This window comes from Panthera pardus, unplaced genomic scaffold (genome assembly GCF_024362965.1).
Source record: "Panthera pardus isolate Hobbes unplaced genomic scaffold, ASM2436296v1 HiC_scaffold_24, whole genome shotgun sequence".
Taxonomy (NCBI): Eukaryota; Metazoa; Chordata; class Mammalia; order Carnivora; family Felidae; genus Panthera; species Panthera pardus.
Window position 1 is genome coordinate 68,395,651 of NW_026526810.1, and position 26,509 is coordinate 68,422,159.

The window sequence follows — 26,509 nt, forward strand, 5'->3', positions numbered from 1 at the left end:
TATCTTCTAGGTTAATGTTTCTCAAAATGTATTCTTCAGCAGGCTTCTTCTTAAACATCTGGATTTCTTTTTAAAACCTTAATTTCTCCAACCCAAGACTATTGGATCAGAATCATTGGATGGGGCCAGTAAATATGAATTTCAAATAAGCTCTGCTGGATGAATGTCATGTTAATAAAGTATGCCATCTTGTACTATCAACAGGAGAATGTCCATCCTTTCTGAGATACATCAATTAATTTAACAATAATCTCAGCTCATTGTGCGTATTCTTCTCCCAACATCTCTACTTTGTAATCCCACTTCTTTCCCCATAGGTAAATGGTAAATTTTATTTTATCATAGCTTGTATGCCAAAGCCTGCATTCATTCATTCATTCATTCATTTTTAAGTAGACTTCATGCCCAGTGTAAAGCCCAACAGCAGAGACCAAACGATGGATGCTTAACCAACTGAGCTACCCAGATGCCCTGGAAAAAGCCTCCATTTAAAAATTGGATTCTAATCTTTTCTCCTTCACTCAAAGCACACCCTCAGTGTGCCCATATAAATGTCCCTGTGTCCATGAATACTCTCAGAAGTGACACAGTCTAGGACAAAAGAGGGGAAGACTTAAGAGGAACTGGTAACCAGGTCTTTAGAAAAATGTTTTTATTTTGAATATGCTGACCAAATTATTGACACTGCCCTGGGGGATGAATCTGGTCACTCGGAGTGAGAATATCTGAATTTTTTTTTTCTTTGAGTCTTTTTTATTGTGGTAAAATATACAAAACAAAATTTACCACTTTAGCCATTTTCAACCATACGGTTACATCAAAGTGATAGGTATAAAGACCTCCCTCCCATGGTAAATGCATAGTTATCTCCTTTTTAGAAGTAAAGAAGAATTCAATAAAATCTCTTGTTACACATACTAAGTATATAAACTTGATGTTCCATCCAGACTTTCAATTGTCCAGATGCATTATGGATTATATGTTTTAATATATTATTATTATTGGCCAGGGAGAACTGTATTGTGTGTTCCTGAGCAAGATCTAGAATCAGAGTTATCAATCCAGATTTAGAAGGGGACTCAAAAGCTAACTAATTTAATTACCTATCTGACAATTGGATCCAGACATGAGAACTCACTACCCATAGAGTTCATCTTTAGACTTCCCAGATTGTTAAAGAAAGAAAGAAAGAAAGAAAGAAAGAAAGAAAGAAAGAAAGAAAGAAAGAAAGAAAGAAAGAAATATATATATATATATATATATATATATATATATATATATATATATATATATATATAAAAACATATATATATGAAATATGTATGAAAATATCACCTGTGTAACTTCAAAACATCAGTCCTAATTCCACCTCTGAGGAAATAATGAAGAGAACTACCATGTTTTCCCTTGGTCTTTCTCCAGGCTAAATATCACTAGCTCCATAAGATGTTCATCGTGGGATAGGCTTTCATGCCTTCAGCATTCTCTTCACATCTCTGGAATAGACTTTGGTTTATCTGAGTTCCTTCCCCAGGAGATTCTGTATCAAGAGGTGTGGGTGATTCTTAAGATCAGAGAGGTGAGCTTGTTAAAAGATGTTTGACCAGCTAGCTCATAGCCAAACAGCACTATCTTTATTCAGTATACCATAATTATATAAATGCAGCCCAAGGCCATGTTTGCTCTTTTATCAGACACAATACATGGCAAGTTCGTATTGGTGTTGTTATAAAAATCTATAAAAATAAAATTCACATCTTTCCCAAGCTGTTATTTCACAGCTGTTTCTAATTTTTTTTTTTAATCTAAGATCAGGCCCTTGCATTTCTACTAAATTTTGTAGAAGATATTAACATCTGGGGAAAATAGCTTAACTTTAGCTATTTTCCCCAGATGTTAGTATCTTTTTGGAATCTGATTCTACTGTACAATGTATTTTTTATTCCTACAGCATATGTCACTTGAAAATTTGATAATTATGCATTCAATATTCTTATCCAACTAACTGACAAAATCTGTGAGTAGGACTGGGCTACTGAAATGGAGCTCTTTTATACTTCATAGAAACCTTCTTCCAAATTAATGGAGATGATTTTATTCTGCATACCCAAGATTTAATCAGCCAGATTTTGTTTCTCCATTTTATCCGTAATGTATCATGGACACTGTCAATTGCTTCGATAAGGCTAGTTGATATCTCTGGGTTTTATTTGCCCCCAGCAATTTTAATTTTTAATAGAAATTTAAAATGTATAACCTCTCAGGAGCAAGGTAAGTATTTATGAGATAAGGTCAATTGGATATTTTAAGTTCCTTGGGGAAAAATGGGCTATATACTTATGATTATTAAGAATAACAAAATAGTTTACCTTGGAAAATGCTAATCCTTCTGTAACCATTCTAATCTACTAGGGAAGTGACTACGTAAGATAGGGAGACTAAGCTAATACAACTCTGAAACTCATATTGCGACCAGTAGACTTTGAATTTGAGGTGTTTTTTTTCAAGATAAAGGATATTTCTTTAAGAAAAAGAAGACAATGAGGACCCACACTAATTCCTCATTATTGTCTCATTCGTCCTTCTCTTGTCGTTTATGCACACTTCGATCAATTGTTGCTAGTATATCTTCATGGAAGGGGGAGAAAAACAAAACAGAAAAGCCCTGATTTTCAGGCTCAAGTGACGCATCTAAAGACTGGGAAAGCAGGCCTTATAGCAGAGAGCTTGACAGATCCTTTAACTACTGGAGTGTGCTCTAGATTTGAAGGCCGAAGTTCTTATGAATTTTTCCTGGTCCACTTAACTGCATCATCTAAACTTGATAAAAATGACCTTACAATGGTAGTCATTTTCTCCAAAATATTAGGATGTGCTAGAAAGCTACCGAGAATAAAAGGAAGTGAGGATTTAATGGGCTGGACTATTATAAAGACTATGTGTTTGTTGAGGGGGGAGTGCTCTGCTGTACAGAATCTGAATCAATTACAAACAAACTCCCTCCTTCCAGGTCTAGGAGCCCAGAAACCCCTTCACACCAGACTAAGGATGCCAGGAAAAATCAATAAGCTATTGAATTGGGTTCTCTGGGGGAGAACACAGTGTATTTTGTAATTTCAAAATAGCTCTTTTATTAGAGAGCTGAAGAGGGCATAGCAGACATTACATTTCTATGAAATATAAGCCAGGCAACATTCAGATCTGTTTTAAAATTAATAGAGCTTCAATCTTTTTTATTTTGTCAATAGATTGAGTTGTGATGCCTGCTAACTCTGTCTTCATTCTGATTTAGTAAGCATTTATTAAGAACAGTTTTATATTTCTCTAACTGCGTCACCAAAGCTTCTCTCTTTCCCCTGGACATTAAATTAAGTATAAAATGAATTGCTGCAAAGCTAAATAAATAGATCCTTAATTTTCCCAAGCAACATACACATGTAGAAAAAAATAAATGTTATGGTGTTGGGCTTTGGGACTAGAGAAAAGGTGGTTTGTGTGTAGGTTTAGTTATCAAAATCCACAGCATATAGGCTGACAGCTTTTGAAATACATAAACTGTTTCTCTCTCTCCTGTTTCCATAGCAACAGAGTGCACAAAGCCTTAGTTTTTGCACATAGAGAGAAAAAAATTGGGAATGGAGTCCGGAATTGTCTGGAACAAAAGAAAAATGTAGAAAGTGGAAAATTAAGCATCTCTAGTCCTCCAGAGCCTCATACTTGCTCATGGCCCCTTGATGTTATTACCCAAAACATGGATTGAAATGAAATGTCGGGGTAGCTTTGAAGAGTTTGGTTGGGACCTGAATGCTGAGAGCATGTCCACCTCACTACTGCAAGCCAGAAGTCTGTGCAGATAACTCATCACCACCTTTGTCTTGGGGATTATGACTCCTTCCTTTAAGGCATTCTCGGGAGAATTTTGTCGATCCTGTCTCCTAACCACACTTCAGGTGAATGTTAAGATATCTACATTTTCATTTTTATGCCTCAGTTCATTAACTTGAAAGGGTCAATGACAATGCATGAAATTCAAAAAGTAATGGGAGGCTGTCCCATGTCTTTTAAGGAAAGGTGTCACCAAGCAAGATGGAGACCAACAAAGCAACCAAATCCTTAGGAGTACCTCACCTGGGATCCCCCAGTTGGGCTGGGGTTTAAGGGTGTGCATCAACCCTGAGTGGGTCCATTTCATTTACTTACCGGTGCATATCTGCATATGTTTATCGGTCTCCTTCTTATGAATTCATAACCATTTCTCTGAGTTTGCCTTAGATTTCTGCATATCTGCGTGCATTTGTTTATTAGTCTCCTTCTTATAGATTCATAACCATTTCTCTGAGTTTGCCTTAGATTTCACCTCCCACGGAATGATGATGGCTAGATGCCCATATGGAAAAATGTAGCCAATAAATACTTTATCAAATCTTCTCCCTTTAGGTACAAGAAAAAAAGTCCAATAAGAAATACCAGTTTTCTTTAATAAAAAATGGAGCAATTTCTTTAACTTTATAATGAACAAAATAGAACTTAAAGAATCTCCTCTAAGAACCACGGTAGAGTTCAAATGGAAACGAGCATTCCAAATTCTAATATTTCCTTTTGGTCTGGGAACCTGAAAGAGGTGTACTTTATTATATACCCTGTACTAAGGTAGTGACAAATATGTATCATATTCTCCCTTGCTACCCCCTAATGACCAAAGACACCTACTATACCTTTCCAGTTGGGCACAGGTTCTGATTGGTACAACAAGATAAGGTATTTGAATTGGTTTTGCTTGAATGAACCTGAAGCAGGAAGTGAATTCTAGTCCTTGCTAGAAAAAAAAATGCATATCATACTGCAATCAGGAAATTTAATGAATGCTACCGTGACTGTTGGCACTCTGTACAGGGTTCTCATAGGGATTTTTCTAAATGCAGGACATGCCCTAAATAGATAATGACATGATGAACTGGATTAGCTCAGATGAAGTCATTACTGTCTATTTGTACATAATAAACCTTTTAAAGAAGCGTATGAATGAAAGCATATTTAACCAATAGACTACAATGGCTCCTCAGGGGCTTTTTGGTTTGATTGGGAAAATAAATAAAACATGCTTTCTAAAATTGCCAAAACATATATTGACCTGCTAGACCACGAGGAAAATTACGAGGTTCAGAAAACTTGTATTTAAAAATAAACAAAGGGAAAAAAAACGTAAACCTAAATGCAAATGCTCCTTAACCAGCAGCTCTTGGAAAAGGAGCTTTAGAAGTTTTCAAATTTTATAACACGGAAGACATGTTATCTTTTGACTTGCTGAATGGATTTTTGCTGGAGATGGCAGTAATCTATAGCAGCCTGTCCTCAAATAGTCAATGCCCCTCTCTTGCTGTTTCTCTTGCCATAAGTTAACGTGAGCCGACAAAGAACTCCTTATTTTTGCTAACCTCTCACTTTTTCGATTCTTGAAATAACGTTTTATCTCCTGTACTGAAAGCAAGACCAAAGGACTCCTCCGTGTGAGTTGACATTGCCCCTCCTCCCAGCAACACACCTGGTCCTCCTTCTTTGAGGCATTTAGAAGAGGTGAGACTCACTTCATAGTCCTAGTTTTGTTGGAGGCTCTCAGACTAACCGTGGTCCTGTGGCACTATTAACCTTATGGCAGGCTGTCATGATCCTGCTCCTGGGAGGATGAGGTAAGTCTAAAATTCTACTGACTTTCATTTGGCCCAGATCCCACCTTGTCATGTCATGCCTGACTCTGGTCACAGCCTTCTCGTTTCTGGCTATATGAATATCGTCTCTTCCCTTCAGTCAGCCTACAATGTTCAAATACCCTCTCCTTTTTTTAGCTCTCACATCAGACCTTCTAAAATCTTCTCTGACTTTTCTTTGTATTCTTTAGTGATTTTAAAATTGCTCACCTGGATGGGCCCATATTATTCTTTTGTTGTCATGATACGCGCCTTCCGTTCTTCTCTCTTTCCCATTCTTTTAAACCTCTCTCACATTTTCAGTGAAGTGGCTGGAAATTACTTGTGCTGAGAATCCAGAAGGTAATACTGCACTGTGGGCTCATTTGCATGCAAGTCAGCGGGGAAATCTGAAAACTGTGTTATATGTTTCTCTCTGATTTTCACCACTGGATATATCATTCTCGTATAGACTTCCTTGGTATTTTTTTCTTTCTTTATTCCTATTTCAGTACCTTCTCCTAAAGCAGTCCTTGAACCTCCTGAAAAAAGTTAACTGCTTCTAAAAGTCCCTTACACTTCCTTCTTAAAAGTGATACTAACAGGTGCGCCTGGGTGGCTTAGTCCGTTAAGCATCTGACTCTTGATCTCAGCTCAAGTCATGATCTCACAGTTCCTGAGATTAAGCCCTGTCCTGATCTCTGTGCTGACAGTGTGGAGCTTCCTTCCGACTCTCTCTCTCTCTCTCTCTCTCTCTCTCTCTCTCTGCTCCTCCCTGCTTCTGCATTTTTCTCCCTCTCTCAAAATAAATAAACTTAAAAAAAAAGTGATACTAAGATGCACTAATGTAGTTCTTGTACTTCTGTATCTGCTTTTGGCTGAATGCTTTCAAGGAGGCTAATGTTTAATATGACCCATTTGACACATTTTTTTTCCTCCTCTAGAAATACAACCCCATTTTCAAGAAAATTCTTCATGAAAACCAAATTCTGTAACCAATACATTGTTGAGGCTATGGTGGGGGCTGGAAACACCACCTATCGGTCTCTTCACACCCTCACCGACAATGCTCCTTAGACATTGACACTGAGCCCTAGGTCTTCTAGAATAGTGTTTGAAAAATGCTGCTATGAACCATAAAATGACCGTGGATTAGTCCACTTGGAGTGTTACTCAAAATCTAGGATTAATGACGTAGAATTCTACCACCGGTCACTTCCTAACCCACTCCTGCTGCCATCTGCTCCCACTTCTGTCCTGTGTCCAGGTTACTGATCCATGAGAACCCGGTCACAAGTCATTCATGGCGCACCAGCCACTGGTTCCTTCATTTGTAGAGTATTCAACAAATGATATCTTAATAATTTGAAATACTGAATATAGTTTTTGAATTGCCACAGGGAATTTAGCTTTGGGAAAATGTATCTCACCCGATTATAAATATAACCATAATCGTACCTCCTCACTGGATATCCGCTGTGATGTTACTCTTTCACTGAGTTCACCCAGTGAAGAGCCCAGAAGAGAACTACAGTAGAGAGAGGGAAATGGTATATTAAAATCTAGGTATCTGTAGATACATTTATTTTCTGGCTTTATATTCTTATCGATCATTTTTTCTTGATTAATTTGATTTTTAATTCTCATACATCAAAATGACTTCCTGATGTACAGCGTTACAAATTTGTAACACATGCATACGTTTGTGTAACCAACACCACGATCAGGGCATAGAACACTTCCATCATCCCGCAAAACTCCTCCATGCCCTGTCTTTACTTCACCTTTATTCCTGATCTAAAATTCTGAGTTGACAGTTCTTTTCTGCTAGCACTCTAAAAATATTTTGCCACTTCTTTTTCATCTCCATGGTTTCTGATAAGAAATCCGTTGTCATTTGAAAGTTATTCCCCTACAAATAATCCATCATTTTTCTCCGGATGTGTTCAAGATTGTTTTGTCTTTCAATGGTTTTCAAAGGTTTGATTATGATATATATACACATAGATTTCCTTGAATTTTTACTGAATGATGCTTGTTGAGCTACCCCAAACTGTAGATTTATATCTTGAAACAAACATGTTCAGTTTTTGTCATTATTTATTCAAATATTTTTAAAGCACCATCCTCCTTCTCCTCTCCTTCTAAGACCCTAATGACATAAATATTAGACCTTTTATATTGTCCCATAGGTCCTAAAGGCTTAGCTTATATTTTTTTAAATCTCTTTTTCTCTGTGTTTTTCAGTCTAGATAATTTCTATTCATCATTCAAGCTTATTCAGGTTAAGATTCAATTTTGTTTTCAATCTGCTATTGAGCTCATCCAGTGAGATTTTTACTTATTGTATTTTGAGTTCTATGATTTCCATTTGATTCTTCTATGTAACTCCTACTTCTTCATCGTGAAAACTTTCTCTTTTTCCATTCGTTTCAAGAGTGTTTGTGCTTGCTTACTGGAACATTTATAGAATAACTACTTCAAAGTATTTGTCAGATAATTCCAACATCTGTGTCTTCTTAGCAATGGTATCTATTGCTTCTCTTTTCCAGTTAGAGTTGGTGTTTTCCTTGTTTCTTCATATCTTGAATAATACTGGATAGTGTCCTGGACATTTTGAATATTATGAAACTCTGGGCCTGTTTGAATTTGATGGAAAATCTTAATATTTTTGTTTTAATAGGTAATTGGCATGGTAAGAATCAGTCTGCAGGTTCCATCCAGCTTTGCTTCTGTGGGCTGTGGTTCCCATGGTTGTTAAGTGTTCAAAACCTTTGTAGTGTTATTCAGATCTGTGGGTAGTGATCTACCTGTTGTTTCAGTTCTCAAACTCTTTGCTATGTTGATTAGACCCGTATGTGCACAGCTGGAGTGAACCCAGGTGTTCATAAACAACTTAATGAAATAGCTTTCTTGAGTTCGCCCTCTTTGCCATCTCTCTGTGACTTTCCTCTTCCCTGAGGCTCCCCTTTCCGGTCCTCCAGGCAGAAATGTGAGCCTATAATTCCCTTGTCCTACCACGTATGTCCATGACTGAATTAGGAGCCCCAAAACAGAAGGGCAGAGAGAGAGAAAACAAGCCTCAGAGGTTCATTTCACTTTTTGGGGATCACAACTCTGTCAACTGGAGAGGGAGGTTCCACTCCTTTTGGTTTCTGTGGCCTTCCCTTACATTGCAGACCAGGTACAGTGTGCTTTCTCCATCATGTCCAAGGCATAGGAAATCCTGAAACAGAACCACCACGCGTGACCGTATAGAATGACACCGTCTCTCTTGGTGAGGGCTTTTCTCACATGAACTGTGCTGTGAATGGCAACCTCTGGAATTGAGCAGTAGATGACTTGTAGCAACTACTAAGGCAATCTTACTTCTGTCCGTGTTCTCCTCTCTTTCTTTATGTGCCTTGACCTCAGTGATGACATCAGTGCTTATAGCTTTATTCTGCCTTTGAATCTCAGAGGTACTATGTCTACACATTCAGTTCTAATCTCATATTTTCAATCACCTGATGAATATTTCTATCTGTACACCTGTTTCCTTCACATACAACACATAGAACACAGATCCTGTCATCTTTCCCACAAAAGCTCTTCCTAGCTTCACTATTTCTGTCTGGAGGGTGGTCAGTTGTCTTCTGTTCACCAAACTGAAAATCAGCCTTGACTTATTCCGCCTCACTTTGCAAATACAACTAGTTGTCAAGTACTATCCATTCTTTCGTTGACATTTTTTATTCACTTGTTTATTTCCAGCCTCTGAATATTAGTCTAACCCCTTTATATCTGAAGTCAAAATAAGTAGTAGACATTACAACGAATATTACTGTGATTGTAGCTGTTCACTATCACCAACACCATCACCCCCATCACCATTCATTGCACATCTATTACAAATCTCTTCTACAGACCCTGGGTGTGTGTCCTAATCACAATTCTAAAAGGTAGGACTTGATATTGTCAAGTCACAGATAAGATAACCATGATTCCATGTCTGGTAAGTGGAGAGTGAGAGCTAAAACTCAACCCAAGTTACACTCAATATGTCCCCTTAACCCATCATATTGCAAAAATCTACTTGGAGACCCGGAGCAAGCTTTTTTCTTTGAACCGAGATACTGTCTGCTTCTTAAACAGTATAGTGTGCTCATGGGTTCCACCTACCCAATGAGGGTCCCTTTTCTAACTCACACAGAGGTATATTTATGCTGGTAGTAGACTAAATCTCAAAGGGAGAGGAGGATCTTTTCCAGAGCAACATAAATTGTGCATTTAGTGAGATGGGTTTGGAATTCTGGCCTGTCTTTCTATATGAACTCCCTAGCCCCAGTTTCCCACAAAACTCATCAGCACATTCACATCAAAATAATCTTCCTAAAGTATGGCTTTAATCATGTAATCTTGCCGCTTAAAAACCTTCAATGATTTCCCATGACCCATAAGATGAAGGTTGAATTCTTGGCTTAAAACTTGATGATATGATCTCAATAAAACTGTCTCATATTTTCCCCTCACCTGTCCAGAGTTGCAATCCAAAAAGAATGTAGTATTCCTAGATGTGGCATAATTTTATTTGTTCGTTGCCCTTGTTTTTATTATTTTCTGTATAACAAAGTCTTGTCTCTCCATTCTTGCCCACTGCATCTGTCTCATGCATTCTTTCCTCTACTTTCACTGGAATCATTTCATCATTGCTTCATCAGAATTTTCTCTCTGGTCTTCCAGTACATTTAGTGTGTGTGTGTGTGTGTGTGTGTGTGTGTGTGCGCGCGCGCGCGCGTGCACTTCTATCATTGCAGTCACACTGCATTATCTATAACTATAGTGTATTAGCTCTTTCCTAAGAGATCCAAATTCAGGTTGCATCCATATTTATCACTGAATCCCTATCATACCCAGCAGAGTACCGGATACATAGAGGTATCAATAAATATCTCTTGAGTAGTAGGCTGTATTCAAACTAAACTAGAATTCCAGAAACTGTGGCAAAGGTAGCACAAGGGCCCTGAAAATGCCACCTTGTGAATTTTAAAGAATGGTAGCTGAACCACATTTTTTTTCCCAAGTTGCTGTCGACTTAATAGAACCCCAGGGGTAGACAAATTTTCTGAAGTCGCTTACTTCAATTGTGAAAATGGTAGACAGATTTCTAGAAGTCGTCCTGCTAAGGTCAAAAATATTACTATATTTAAAGCATTTGAGGTTCTACTACATACCACGGCTCTTTTGTTTCACATAATTTGCTCAGAAACACAGCTGTTTTGTTTTTATCTATTGAATTAAAACCTTGAAAGTGCAAGCGTTCTGACCCCATGTTCCGTGATATCGATACACCTTATTGGTTTAGCAGTGCTCCTATTTTTGGCCATGTAGGATCTTGCAAAAAGTTATTATGACGCTAATTCTGTAATGGACATTTTGATAAACTATTTTTTTAACCACATTTCTTTTTATGTCCCAAGACGCGTTTCTAGAAGTGAAGTTGCTAAGTTTAACAATAAATGCTTTCTTAAGGCCCTTAACACATACTTCCACAATGCTTTATAGAAACCAAGTATCAATTTACACTCTTCCTAGCAGTATATCACAGTGCCCGTCTTATTGCACCTTCCCCATCACTAACCATGGTACTGAGGGAAAATCCTTGTCAATGTAACAAGTTTATTCATCTTGTTATTTAATTATGCGCTTTTAGTAATTAGGGACAGGTCTCTTTCAAACACTCATTGCCCATATTTTACCTAAAATTTGATCATGTGATTTTAATAAATGGTAGTCACAACCCAATTTTTATTCTGCCAGTGGATTTTGGTCCTCATAGACCCGTGTGGTACTGAATTAGAAGAGGGTCTTGAATAATACATTAATAACTAACATTAATCATATAGCACTTTGTAATTTATGAAGCATTTCGATGCATTGTACCATTTGATTTTTCAACAATTCTAGGAGCAGCAAAAGTAAGACAGTTCTCATTCATAGGCAAGGACGTTCGTATAAAGTTGTTCAGGCTGTTGGTGGTAGAACCACATCAGGACATTTGTACATACCTAGGACAGAGACCCAAATCCAGATTTTATGACCCTTAAGCTGGTGTCCTTTCTTCAAACCACAGCAACAGGTGCACTCAGCATCAGAGGGACAGCATGGGCATCACCTGGGAGGTTTTCAGAGCTGTAACATCTCTGGTCTGGGAGCTGTCTGTGCACATTGGTGTTTGTGAGGTGCTGCTTTAGACCATGCTGACAACACATATGCAGTCCACACAGACAGTATCTGTATGTAAAAGCAACAAGGAGGAGGTAAATTTTGTGCCTGAATATTCTTTAAGCCATTCATAAACTAGTGATGGAACACTGAAGGAGTAAATATTTCTCTTAATCTTTTTAAAGAAGAAAATTTCATTTATTTTTTTTTAAGTTTACTTATTTATTTTTGAGAGAGAGAGGGTGAGTGTGTGTGTGTGTGTGTGTGTGTGTGTGTGCATGAGTAGGGGAGGGGCAGAGAGGGAGAGAGAGAATCCCAAGCAGGCTCCATGCTGCCAGCACAGAGCGTGACGTGGGGCTCAAACCCATGACTTTGAACCATGAGATCATGACCTGAGCTGAAATCAAGAGTCAGTCGCTTAACCGACTGAGCCACCCAGGCACCCCTAAAAAAGAAAATCTGAGATTAAAAAGACTTCCACAGTGTCCATTAAGTAGTGTTTTTCTCCAGAAAAATATAGGCATTAACCAAGAGTTCTGCCTACGCTTTGAAATTTTGATGAGCCCACATGAAATATTTTTCCTTCCATGTAGAGGAATTACTGGTTGCATTTTTTTTTCAAAACACCAAGACAGCTTTTCTAGGTTTCCACTTTAAGCTCCATCTGACCCCAAACACACACACACACACACGGAACACCTACAACTGCTGTGTCTCCAATTTCACCATCGGCAATATGGACTTGGGCTTAATGATTTAGCTGCTATTAATAAAAGCAATCCAAGGGGAGGACATATTACATCTTATCAGTCAAGAAAGGAGGAGTTCTATTTGAGAACCTGCTATGAAGGGTTTGAGTGATGTTGAGCAATTCAGCTAACATGCCAGATTCTCTTTCCTTATGATAAATAGTAGTGTGGAGACGAAGGCATAATAAGGCCATTTCCAAACCCAGTAGGCTGTTAGTTTTCCTTCTAAAGAAAGTGAACACCCAAGACGACTGGGCCTGGGATGGAAGAGATGAAGTAGCCAGTGGGGAAAAAGAATAGAAATGCAAGGCATGGACGAGAAAGATACATTTTGTCTGAGTTATCATTTTGCCTGGAACCAGACCTCTGTTACGGGCAATAGGTTATAATGTGTCATCATGCTGGGCACTAAACTTTAGGGTGAAGCTTGTCACTATTATATATGGTCATTTTAGGAGTCTTACTTTAATGTCCATTTGATGTTCCTCCAAATACAGAAATTAGTGGGTACTCACATCTCATACAGAAATGCTATAAATATGTATTTTTTGCTTTTGATGGGCATTATTTATCTAAATGTGTCCTTTTTAGCACTCAGACAGAGCGCTTGATATTGTTGCATTCTGTGCCTACGAATCTAACTAACACGTCTCAAGAGGCCCGTGCGCAGGAATTTCTTGTCCGTAAAACAATGCCTCGTGCGATTCTGGTAGATTTATAGCTGTACAGTCGCCTGGTCAAATCTGGCTCATTGCTCTGAATCCATTTTTGTAATAATGATGCTGGTAATGCCATAATATATTATTTTAATAGGATAACATATTGAACTCTAATTTCTAAGGAATAAATACATTATTCAGCCGTGGCATCAACTAGTATATTATGCCCACAAGAAGAGGAAACCAAAAAGATGTCTCACTAGAATTATGTGTAATTGTCAATTATGGCAAAACGGATAAGAGGTGGTTGGAATATTTGTAATATTAAAGTGAGAAGCTGCCTAATTTTGATTTCTGATTCCCTCAGTATTATATTCACTGGCTTTAGAATCTGTATTTTAGCAAACCATAATGGACCAGAACAGCAGTGAGGCTAACTACAGGATCTAACATGCAGTATATACATTCTCTATGTTTAAAAACTTCCTTTTTAGAGTAAATAAGTGTGTATCATGTGCAAAGAACTAGTCATAGTCATGAGATGCACACATGTTCTGACAACTCCCCTTCTAAACTATTTCTAGTAAGTCTTGCCAGGCAAAATTCATCCAAATAAAAACCACTGTTTTTCTAAGACTCTGAGGGGTCTTAGACTTGTATCTCTCTTTATCTCTGCAAAGCTAGAATGAATGGCGATTGTGTATGTGTGAATGAGTTGTGTGTGTTATCATTTTTAATTATAATTTGAGTAAAATTGCCAGCAGGCAAATGGTATACTACCTGGCTAGTTATCCTATGTTGAAAAGGTACTTGAACTTACTCTGTCTTTGATATGATTAAAATGTGTAAAATATAGCATGCTCTTTCATGCGATTTCGCTCTATCAAAAATTAGATTCTATCTATTAAAATCCATGAGTACAAAACTGTATTCACAATGTTTTTAAAATGTTAGAAATCAAAGAAGAATTTAAAGAACAACTATCACCTGAATGTTGCTCTCAACCTCTGTAAAACTCAAACTTGATCTTACCTCCATTTGAGATGCCTTGGATGGCAACAAAAACAAGTTAACACAAAATGAAATCTTATACAAAGAAAAATTGGACACAGCCTCTATTTTCATATTTCTTTAGATGAAAAAAATTATCAATGTATTGATTCTCCATATAGAAATTTTGCCAAGAATGATCCATATAGAAATTTTGCCAAGAATGAGGAAATATATTACAGATGCTTATGATGTATCCTCGTCTTCTTTGTAATTTTTTTAGAGAAACGCCATTATATTCATCCGGAAAGAAAAATTTAGGTCAACTAAACTCAGTAAATATAAGGTTATTTCAGTAAATATAATTCAGTAAATATTAGGTTCAATAAAAGGCTTGGGTTTCATTCCCCATGTCCTTGGGGGTGTTTTCAGGCTTCTACTTGACAGTCATTTTCTTCCGTCTCTGCTCTGTGCCCTTGCCTCCCTGCCCAGCCATTATTCTCAATTAGCAGTAGCTATGGGCAGTCATTATCTATCGAACCCATTTAGAAACTTGGCCACAGACTTCATCAACTCCAACCTTTCAAGGATACTGAATTTGCTGGCAAGAAGCATGGCCTTTGAATAAACAAGTTAGGTTTGCTCATAAGTATCACATTTTCAGTTCCAACCAGTATTCTTCTTTTCTCTGGGAGTTAGCACCTGATTAGAGCTGTTCTTTTTGCTAATTCAGCTCTCTGGATAATAAATATTTTATCTTATCAATAAACATGAATGTCTGTGATCCAAAGATATTTAGATCCTTAATGAGATAGTACATCTAAATTGGTTAATCAGAGTGTTTTCTGGCAGTTTCTGAGTCAAAGTTACACTTCATCTCTGGTTAGCCTTTGTAATATTCAAGCTGAACAACTTAAAATTCTTAGTTCAAACTACTTACAATCTGTGTTAATCAAAATGCTGTAATTAAATTGGGCATGGACTTATTCTGTAACCTTATCCACTTTGCATTTAAGTTGTCTCTACATGAATGTTTGACACTAGTACAGTCTTTAAATATTAATGCACAGGGGGAAAAAAAGAAGATGAAAGGAACGGTTGGAGCCAAGAGAAAGTAAAAGATAGCAAGGGGCAATTGTAATAAAAAAAAAACCTTAAGCAAGTTAGGAGAACATGCAAAGAAAAAATAAACTTGTCAAAGCAGTTAGTTACCAGCATAAAGTAGCACAATTTATATACAATCTAAAGCTCTAAGGAATGAGTAGCCATAACAAGCTTTTGTGCAATAAAGATTAGAATCTCTGCGAAGCAGTTTCCTGAGTTGGTTTTTTCTGCTTTTGAATTTTACTTTTAAATGGTTGCGAAGCTACCACAGGTTAAAAACGAAACAAAGCAAACAAACGAAAAACATATTCTTTTTTTCTTCCATGCATTGGAAAACAAAACACACCTGAGAGTCTGGCTTTGTACCTCTCACAACAGGCTTCCCAGGATTTGGGTAGAAAATAGTGTAACAGCAAACGACATCACCAAATAATGTCTATTTGTGTTCCACACACAATGGAAGACTTCTTAGCATAATCTGCAAAAGTTTCAAGTGGGTGCACTGCCAAATACTTGGGCTTTTCCTATGAAAGAGGAAGAAGGAGAGTGTACGAAACTAAATGTATGGCTAGTGTCTCTCCTTGCACCAGATGGAGAAATTATATTTGTTGAGACACGGCACTGTTGAGATTCGAGGAGAGAGTATGCCCTCAATTTCACTGCACTATGCTAGTGTTCATTCAACTGATGAAGTTCTCAACTCAAAGGGCAACATCCACTTTGTTCTAAGTTCCTGCTGGAATGGAAAAGCTGACAAGGGAAAACTTACACAAAGGATATTGTGCTGTTAAAGTTTGTTCAAAGCCACACTTGTCAGATCTCTTTGAAATGAAATTGAAAAGGAAAAACCAATTTTCTTTGAGGACAAAGTTCATCTCATTTGGTGTGCTGCACCTGTCTAATTTTCCTCTCTGAGAAAGAAATCTTGACTACGAATATTTGAAAAAATAGTTTATACTTGCGCAGGTATGTATCATAATGTTTAATTCAGACTCGTGTTGCATTCTGAGAAAATAAATATAAGTGAATTACTGCCTGTTTGAAGCTGTGATAAATACCTAGGTTGGCTGAAATTATTAGACACATTATTCTGTCTCCAAAGTGTCTCTGAAGGGCAACAGTCTGAACTATCTGGAAATGAGAGCTCTCTAATGTTTTCCTTTGTTAGTGAGGTGTAGATGTGCAATGTGATGCTGAGTACATTATCAAATTGAAAAACCAAGACAGATCCCTCAAAGGTGTTCCAGGTAAATATATCACATGCTTCCAAATTTGGTGGGGGGGGGAACAACATCTATTTTTAGGGTAGCGTGTTTGTGAATATTAAAATTCACAATTGATTTTTTAAATGCCACCAAATAAGTTTGTATCAATGGCAAACAAGAGGACTTTGCAAGTTTGAAGTTATAATTTCCTGTAAATAGGAATGTTACGTGATTGTAGATCCACACAAAATAAAATATAAAATACAAGTGAATTTAAACTGGAAAGAAATATAGCTGTGACCTCAGACAAGGACTTGGACTCAACATTTAAATAACTAAAATGTTATTTCAGTCTACGGGAGAAAAAACAAAACAAATGTAATCCTCTCCTTTAATGCATCTTGTCTCCTATTTGCCTGTGGTTTTTGCTCATCTCTGTTTCTGTGTCAGCTTTGCTTGTTCAACCTTACCGATGTGATAGGCTAACATGTTTAAATATAAATCCCATATATTGAAAATAAATGTATGATAAAAAATGAGGGAGTATGGGAAGGAAAGGAAAATTAGATCTTGTCTGTTAGATCATGGGAAACAGCTGATCTTGGCTATTGCCAAATTCTCCTCAGAAATTTATATTCCCTAGCTTCCGTCTTTGTGAATGTTTTCCATTTGGAACTACATTGCCAATGCCTTTTTATTTGCTCTGTGTCCCAATGTGGATCCAGCTGGGTTTCTGTGATTTTGTTTTTCTTCTGTTTGTATATCTCTAGAAGGTTGTTTCACATATCCACACCCTTTATGTAAAATTTAATACCTTTTAAATGCAGTGTTCACATGACCTTGAGAAACAAAGACCCAGTACTGCAACTTTTGGACAGCAGCTACCTTCCTTTTCTAATCAAAACTCAAACAACCAACATCCTGATAATCAAAGGAGAATCTTCCTAGAGTAGAAATTATTCAACTAAATGAAAAGCAAGCTTACTGATTTTAGTTCCTCTTTTGTTTAATTTTTATTTCCTTTGTGCTCCATCTATTAGAGAGTAAATGTGTTTCAATTTAGTGAAAACATCTTCAGAAATTAACCGTTCCTCTTAGAGCTTAAAAGTTGCATGTTATTTGCAGTCAATATTTGTCAGAAACATAATTTATTATGTGTTTGTGTATAAATTAATCCTCTGTGGTGTTGCCTTCCAAATCCACGCGTTGAAGGGAGTATCTTCTGGAGAAGAACTTCCCAACCTCACACAAGGCGCACCTTCCCTCAGTGCTTATTTATATGCTCAGTAAATATTTGTTGAAAAATGAACGTGTGTGGCTTTCCCTCTTCCCCTTGAATGTCACTCTTTGGTTTCGCCCTTTATCACGCCCAGGACGCTGAAGTCCTGTCACAGGAAGGAGTGTTATTTCCTCCTTCACAGTCCACACGCTAATTAGATACTCCTCGTCCCCCAGGGGATAATGACATGAAGCACACTTTCTTCCTGGATTCTAATCCCTCCCCTATTCTGGGATACCATGCCTAGGATTTCTAGCAGGAAGTGAACTGGCAGTAGCTATACTGTATTTCAGTTCCATAATGGAACTGGTCACCACCATGTCTGCATCTCATCCCCTTTCTTCTGTGAAGATTCATGACATGGGATCAAAGTGTACGTTAACTGCATACAACATCGTATCAAAGCATTGGTACCAGAACCATTCTCCTGCCAAAACTCTTGTATGCAACCACTCATTCAACAGATATTTCTAGCCCCTACTGTGTGTTTGACACAGTACTGTGAGAACTACAAAGAGGCGTCAGCAAAATAGTCCCTCCACCCTTAAAAGCAGAGAGGATTTTGTGTTTTCTAGAGGACTTCCACATTAATTATCTCATTTGACTTCCTGCAACAGCCAAGAGAGGGAAGCGGGATAATTATTACTATACCCACTTGCCAAATGAGGAACCTGTAGCCTGGAAATTGAAGTCACCCTACCAGTTATGCCAGGACCTCAGTAAAACACCTAGGGGTTTGATTATACCATTTAGTAACTCTCCCTTTCTACATCATAGAGAACTAAACATTTTCAGTGGTGAACTGCCTCTCAGGCTGTACAAGAATATTTATTCCAAATGTTTCTTCCTTATAAAATGTAAGGCAGGCCAATAATTAAGCGTACTTTGGACCTAAATGGAACCATTAAGTTCCCACGGGTTACAGTTTCTAAGCCAGCCCTGCTTCAAAGCACAATGTATTATTTGAGGATCAGCGATAGCTGTTCTCAAGGCTATGGAGTTTGGAAGACAGCTGTGATACACATTCCCACTTCCATTGTCCCAGCCCAGGTCATTATCCGCTTACTTCAATAAGCTTTTACATCTATCATCTGTCTTTCAGTCTCCCCTCCCACACACATTTACATGCTGTTGCCAGGTAAGTCTTCCTAGAGTACAATGATATTCCAGTAATTATGCATCCCAGAAAACATAGATGGTTTCATGCAGCCTACTGAGTTAAGTCCTACCTCTCAGCTGACCACACCTTCCCTTTCCATCTTTCACTTAACCATCAAGGAAAATACATAATTTATTGCTTCTGTACATATTCATTCCTCTTCTACTGTGGTCTGACTTTCTTGCTATTCCTCCTGCCTGGAATACTTACTTTCTTCCAGACCCTTCACTAACTTTTAACACAAATACCACTGAAGTCTTATTATAAGCTTTCCCCTGTGGCTCCAACTGGGAACAAATACAACTTATTTTGAACACACGCAAAACCTCTCTGGAGTCTCTTCCCAGGACCTTATGAAACAGCATGGGTTTTAGGGACAAACAGGCAGATGGAATTAGGCTTAATCCTGACCTGGTCAAACTTGGGCAAATTATTTAATGTCTCCAAGCATTCATTTCCTTAGGTGGAAAACCATTACATGTTTTTGGGGAGACCACTAGTGATTATCCATGCAAACGTGTTTGGTCATTTCTTAGCATATATTAACACTCAATAAATGGCAGCTTTTATTTTTAGATTTGGTTTAGCATGGTAGTTATGTCTGTACATATTATGTAAACACCCATATGTTGTCTGCTTTCTGCAAGGCTGAGACCATAACTGTTCCTTTGTTTTTCATCTTTGTGATGACATAGGGCTTGACACACACACAAAAAACTTCTTAGTGATGATCATCTTCCCCACTGCACACCTACTTAATCATAACAGAATTACGGACACTATCCACATTTGTGACTCATGAGTCCCTTGTCACCCTAGCAATGCCATGGAATATACTGTTTTTTTTTTCTTTTTTTCAGCTTCAGGATATGATAAACAGTTGGCTCAGTTGATGAATCTTCTAATTATAGCTTCTTAGTTAAAATTTGGTCATGTAAGGAATGTAAGAAACCTTACATGCAATCAATATAGCCCAGGAAGTCAACCTCTCAATGTTGTGGCCTATAAAAATGGATCAGGGCTAGAAAATTATGTGCTATATTTCTTCAGAGTATCACTAGGTCTGCTTTTATGTCATCCAGGCTATGCCAACCAAGGAGAGCATGAAGTGGTAAACCACAAAGGTTATAAAGTTGACTGCACCCAAAGTAAATTGGAACAAGTTCCATCACAAATATGCCCTTTGTTGGATTGAAAACAAATGGGATGTCATGAAGACTTATGGAGGAGATTAGATGATGTAATTGTAACCCTCTCTGGGAAGAAACTAAGAGAATATCAATGATAACAACAACAACAACAATAATAATAATAAGGTGCCATTAAAAGAATATTGTCATTGTTGACTTATTGTTAACCTTAGAATTGATATATCTAACAGAAAAAAGTTATTGGTCTATTGGAATAAAGTGTTTAGGAAGTAAGAGTGCAGTATCTGGCACTGATTTCTAAGTGAGGACAAGTGTTTTATAATGTGGTGGGAAAAAACATTCTGATATTTAATGGACACTTACATCTGGAATTTTTTTTACAAGCAAGTAAGTGAGAATTAAACTTTTCTATTTGGGGATGAGATTTCACAGGTAAAAACCTCTAAAACATATGTAATCAGTCATTCTCAAATACTTACAGATCAATCTAATTGCAGTGTGAGCAGACTGGAGGTAGAGATCTAGAGGCAGACATACTTGTGAGGAAGCTGTTATGGTGATCCGGATGAGAAGTGTTGGTGGTCAGATGTGTGTAAGGGGCAGTGAATGGGACAAAAGTATGGAGAATCTGGGCCATCTTGCCTGAGCATTTTACCTCAATCCTCAGTCTCAAATTTAGGCTGCTGTTTTGTGTTAGCCTCCCAAATTTGTGCAGGGAATCAGTGCCTCATGAACAACTGTATAACTAATTTGGAATTATTTAACACCTTTCTCCTAATCCTAGAGAAATAGAAAGTGACAGATACATATTTGATATATTTGATAGATATCAAAGAATGAGGGGCCTCAAGTTCTTCACATTTCCTGGGTCATATTAATACTTACATAGGCCTAAAATTAAAGCTAGAGAGAAGAGATACTAGAGATTTATTCAGGTAGAAAAATCAAAGAGAGTTGATACTCTTTTGGACATGGGACAGGGAGGGAAAAAGCATAGTCTAAGAATTCACCAAGTTGCCAGCTTGGGCAACCATATAGATGATGGCATCATTTATTGAGAAGAAGAAGAGAAGAGGAAGAATAGATTTTGGAGTTGGTAAAGATGTTAAACTCGCTTTTGGACATGTTGTTTGAAGTAGGGCAGGAAAATACACATGTCCTGAAGGCAGTTACAGTATTTAGTCTGGAATTCAGGAAAGAGTTTTTTTTTTTTTTTTTATTTGTGAGAGAGAGAGAGAGAGAGAGAGAACACAAGTAGGGGAGGGGTAGAGAGAGAGAGGGAGACAGAGAATCTGAAGCAGGCTCCAGGCCAGATCTGAGCTGTCAGCACAGAGTCCAAGGCGGGGCTTCAACCCATGAACCATAAGATCATGACCTGAGTCAAAGTCAAGACGCTTAACTGACTGAGCAACCCAGGCACCCCAGGAAAGAGTTTTTGCTGCATTCGGAATCATCAGTATATAATGTTAAACGAGATTTCACCGCAGAAAATTACATAACTCAAGAAGAGGACAGAACCCTCACTAAAATAAACATTTGATCTTCAAGCAGCAAAATGAATGTCTATAAAATGAACAACCAGAGGTGTGGGGAATATGGTGTCAGTGAAGTCAAAAGAAGAAAGCCTTTCAAAAAGGAGCCCAGCAAGTGTTCAATGTTATAATTTCAAGTAAGTTAAGTTCCACAAGTTTCCATTTATTTTACTTAAGAAAAAAAAAAAGCCTGGATGACTTCAGCTTAAGAAGCTTTAGTGGTATGATGGGTCTGCAGGCCAGCTTTCTGTATAATACAAAGCATCTCATTAAATTTAATCTTCTATAATTAAGAAGTTTGTGCAGGGGAGGATAAAGGACTTGAAGGGGAAGAAAGTTTTTCAATTTCCTCTGTTTCCAATATAGTCTATGTCCTTGTATTTGTTTCACTAATAAAGGAATGGTTGTTTTGCATTGGCAAATAAGAACTTTTTTACACAGTTTTTTTTTTACACATGACCTTATAATAATTATAGTTCTGGGATTTTATACTAGGTCCCCAGTGACCACAAACAAAAAAGTTTTTACATAAATTCCTGTGTTTACTTCTTAAGATTAAAAAAATCAAAACCCATACAACAGTAAAACCTTGGATTGCAAGTAACTTATTCTGAGTGTTCCTTAAGACAAGCAAACATTTCTAATAAATTTTAACTTGATAAATGAGTGATGTCTTGCAACATGAGTAGTACATGATGCCAAACATCACATGATCACCAGAGTTGAGGGTTCTTGAAATTCACTTTGAAAAACAAAGTGCTTTGGATTGCAAGCATGTTTCCAGAACGAATTATGCCCGCAACCCAAGGTTTTACTGTATTTTCCTTCCCTTTGCTACACTACACTCAGCAAACCTAGTCATTGAAATTTGCCTCCACATACCTATGGGCAATGAAGAGATTCTTTAACAGATTTCTATGTTAAGGGTCGTAGATATTTTATTACCTTCAGAAACTAAAAAGTGGGAAACACAAATGTTAGCAGTGAAAATTATAATGGTTTTAATACAAATTTTTCAGTTTTTCAAAATATGTGTTGGAAAAGATTTTTGGAAAATACTAGTGTATCATCCCTCACCTTTATAGAAACTTTTATGAGTCTGGATGATGAACTATAAGAAATATGCTGCTTGAAGGAAAGAAATGTTTTCTTCTTCAGAGAATAAAGTGGGTTATCTCATCAATATGAAACACTATATGAAATTAAATTTTCAATTCTCAGGGTCTATAAGCTACAATTAGAATTACATGAAGTACTTTAGAAACTGCTTACTTTTTATATCATGAATAAAATATTACTTCGGAGGACCAAAAGTTTGGCTACAGCCCTCAATATAGTAATACCATATAAAGAAAAACTACTTTGGGGTGTCAGCTTTCACAATAATAGTATTTAATTTTTGTATAGGGCTTTACAATTTATGAAGAACTTAGAGATCTGATATCTCATGTAAGTCTCAGGATGATCTTGTGAATTAGGAAAGGCAAATAGAATTATTGTCACTTAAAAGAAAAGGAAAGGCAAGTTCCATGTTATTATGCAATTTGACCAATTACACTAGGTTTAGTAAGTGACAAAGCTGGACTAGGAATCAGGTCTCCAAATTCCTAAGCCAGTATTTTCCACTAGACACTAATAGTAACATCAAACACTGAGTTAAAAACAGTGAAAGAAATGAACTTTTCTCTTGAGATGGCTGGGAAGATCAGACATGTAAACGTGAGAGATCAATATAAACAATACACAATCAAATGCTAAATATGCTTCAAATATAGATAGATAGATAGATAGATAGATAGGCAAGCTTCATTCTACAAACATCTGACTTCACAGGTGTCATAGTTTGTAAAATCTCTTCCTTAGAGGGGTTGTTAAGTAATGGCTCCTGTGATGTTTCATTTTATGTTTCAACTTAACTGGGCTACAGAATACTCAGCTGGTAAAAAAGAAATATTTTGGGATGTGTTTGTGAGGATGTCTCTGGAAGAGCTTAACATTTATATTGGGTAGTGAAGACTGAAAAAAGCAGATGGTTTCACCAATGTGGGTAGGCATCATTCAATTAGAACAAAAAGGTAGAGAAGGGTGAATTTTCTCTTTCTGCTTGAGTTGAGATATCCAACTTCTCACCCTTAGGTGTCAATTTCCCTGGTTTTCAGGCCTTCAGACTCAGGATGGATTATACTACCAACTTTCCTGGGTCTTCAGCTTGCAGACAGAAGATCCTGGAACATCTTGTCATCCATGATCACGTGAGCCAATTCCTATAATAAATCTCCTCTTATACCTATCTATCTGTCTACCGATTATCTCTATTTTATTAGTTCTGTTTCTCTGAAGAACACTAATACAGCTCCCAGTGCCTTCCACTACCAAATATTACTTAAAAACAAAACAAAACAGAAGGAGAGATTCAGGCATCATGAATCAGATTCTTTGAATTTCATTGCATTTGAAAACATATATCCTCTGCAAGAAGAGATCAAAATATGGATCTATAATGTCAAATGGAGAATTGAATTAGGGCATCTGTGTGTGTGTGTGTGTGTGTGTGTGTGTGTGTGTGTGTGTTCTCAAGGCCAGAGTGTTTGAAAATCTTAAAAATAAACCTCATTCAATTGTATGTTGCTGTTGTTGTTTACCTACTAATCTATGATGTCTAAGGTGCTTCTTTATCCATTCTAGAAACATCTTATCATATCATAAAAGTTTATATTTGTTGATGGTTTAATCCAAATAGTATTCAGAATGACATGACCATTGGATAACGTCTTAAGCTAATTCATGCTAACCATGTTTTAATAAGGCTTATCTCTTAATTAAATAGGATATTATAGAGCATGGGAACATGCTAGACATTTTACGGGGTTGTGAGGAAGATGAGATATGAAAAAAGTACAAGTCAATGCTATCAAGCGGGAAAGAAAACATGACTCAGCTAGAGATGCAGAGAAAGTAACTGTAACACAAGTACAGAGAAGAAGCACAAAGTATACAGCTCCATCACTGAGTGATGGAGCAGCTAGAGAATGCCTCAGGGAGGAAGTAAGACATAATTTGAGTCCTAACACATGAATAGGGTTGACTTAAACACAGGTGAAGAAGGAAAGCATTCCAGTTACACAGAAACTAATGGATGAATCTTGAAGTGTGGAATAAATGTACTCTGTGGGAGGTCAGGTAGTAGAACTTTCTGAGTAGAGAAAAACCCAGTAACAATAAACATTTTGATAATAATTATTTGAGCACCTGTAGCATGACAGAAGCTTTACACACAGCATTATAGACCCTCCCAAACCATGGAAACCGTTTTCGTTTTCTTTTTTTAATGTTTATTTATTTATTTTGAGAAAGAGAGAGAGAACATGCAGAGATGGGGCAGAGAGAGAGGCGAGAGAAAGAATCCCAAGCAGGCTCCACACTGTCAGCACAGAGCCTCATGCAGGGTTTGATCTCACAAACCATGAGATCATGGCCTGAGCTGAAATCAAGGATCGGATGCTTAACCAACTGAACCACCCAGGCACCCCTATTATACCTTTTTCTGTATGTATGTGTTTTTGCTATGAAGTATGCATGACCTAGAGAGGTTCAATAAACTAATCAACATCCTAACATAAGTGATACAACAAGGATTTGCGTCCAAGTCCCGGTGATGCCATGGTCTAGTTTGGTTCTTCCTGCTATATAATGCTGTGTCCCCCATTCCACAAAAAGAGTGCCCTGAGCTATTACAGAATTTCAGCAACTCTAGCCCTATAATTCAGAACCAGTAATATATTAACACAAAAGCAGGATAAAAGCTCAAGACAAATTCCCTTTTTGCTTTTGTTAAATGGGGCTTCAGTGGAAAGAGAAAGGCTAGGAATATAGATGCCTTATGGTCATACACTGAGCCAAAGCAAACATAATTCCAACTACAGTTGGGCCATCAGAAATCAAACTAGGAACATAATTAAGAATACCTGAATTTTATCAAGGTTGCAAACCCTTTTTGTTTACCTGAATCACCTGATACACACATTATAGGGGGCTCTTGGTATGGTCACGCAATTAAATGTCAGGAGACCACCCTCCCTGAACCTCATTAACCTTCACCATTTCCTATCTTCTACACATAGTAGATGTCTACATTAGTCATTTTTCAGATTTTGTTTCCAGACTTCATAAAAGAAGAATTTGCAAATAAGTTTTTATCATCATTAACAATACTATCGCTAAAGGGCATATGTGAAGTTTTATGATGGTTTAGCACATTAATATTTTACAATCAGGCTTTAACATGCTTTTATCGTTTTTACACAAGATTAATATCCTGCCTGAATTAGTTTTATTACATGCATTTTCAATTCTCACTAAGCTGATTTTCCTGCACAAGAATTTAAGATTTTTTTCTTATAACTTTTTTCTTTCTCATTTGTAGGATTTAATATGTTTTATCCATCTTAATTTTTTTGCCACAGTATTGCAAGGATTTTCCTGTTGTGCTGCCATGTGCAATGCGGTTCCATTAGCTAATCACACCGTTTGGTGTTACATCTTTCATTCTATGTAACATTTACAGTTTTGTTCACTCTGAAGCATATACAATGACTGTCATGTCTGCAAGTCTAAACAAGAATGTGGATTTAGTAAATAACTAATTTGATAAATACAGATGATATAATCAGGTGATTCAGTATCATATTTTTACTTTAGGGCAGATTAGGCCTCTGTTGGAAGAGTATCGAAATCGGCACATTAGATCGTATTTGGAACTACCCTAAAATCCTAAAAAATATTTTTAAAATTAA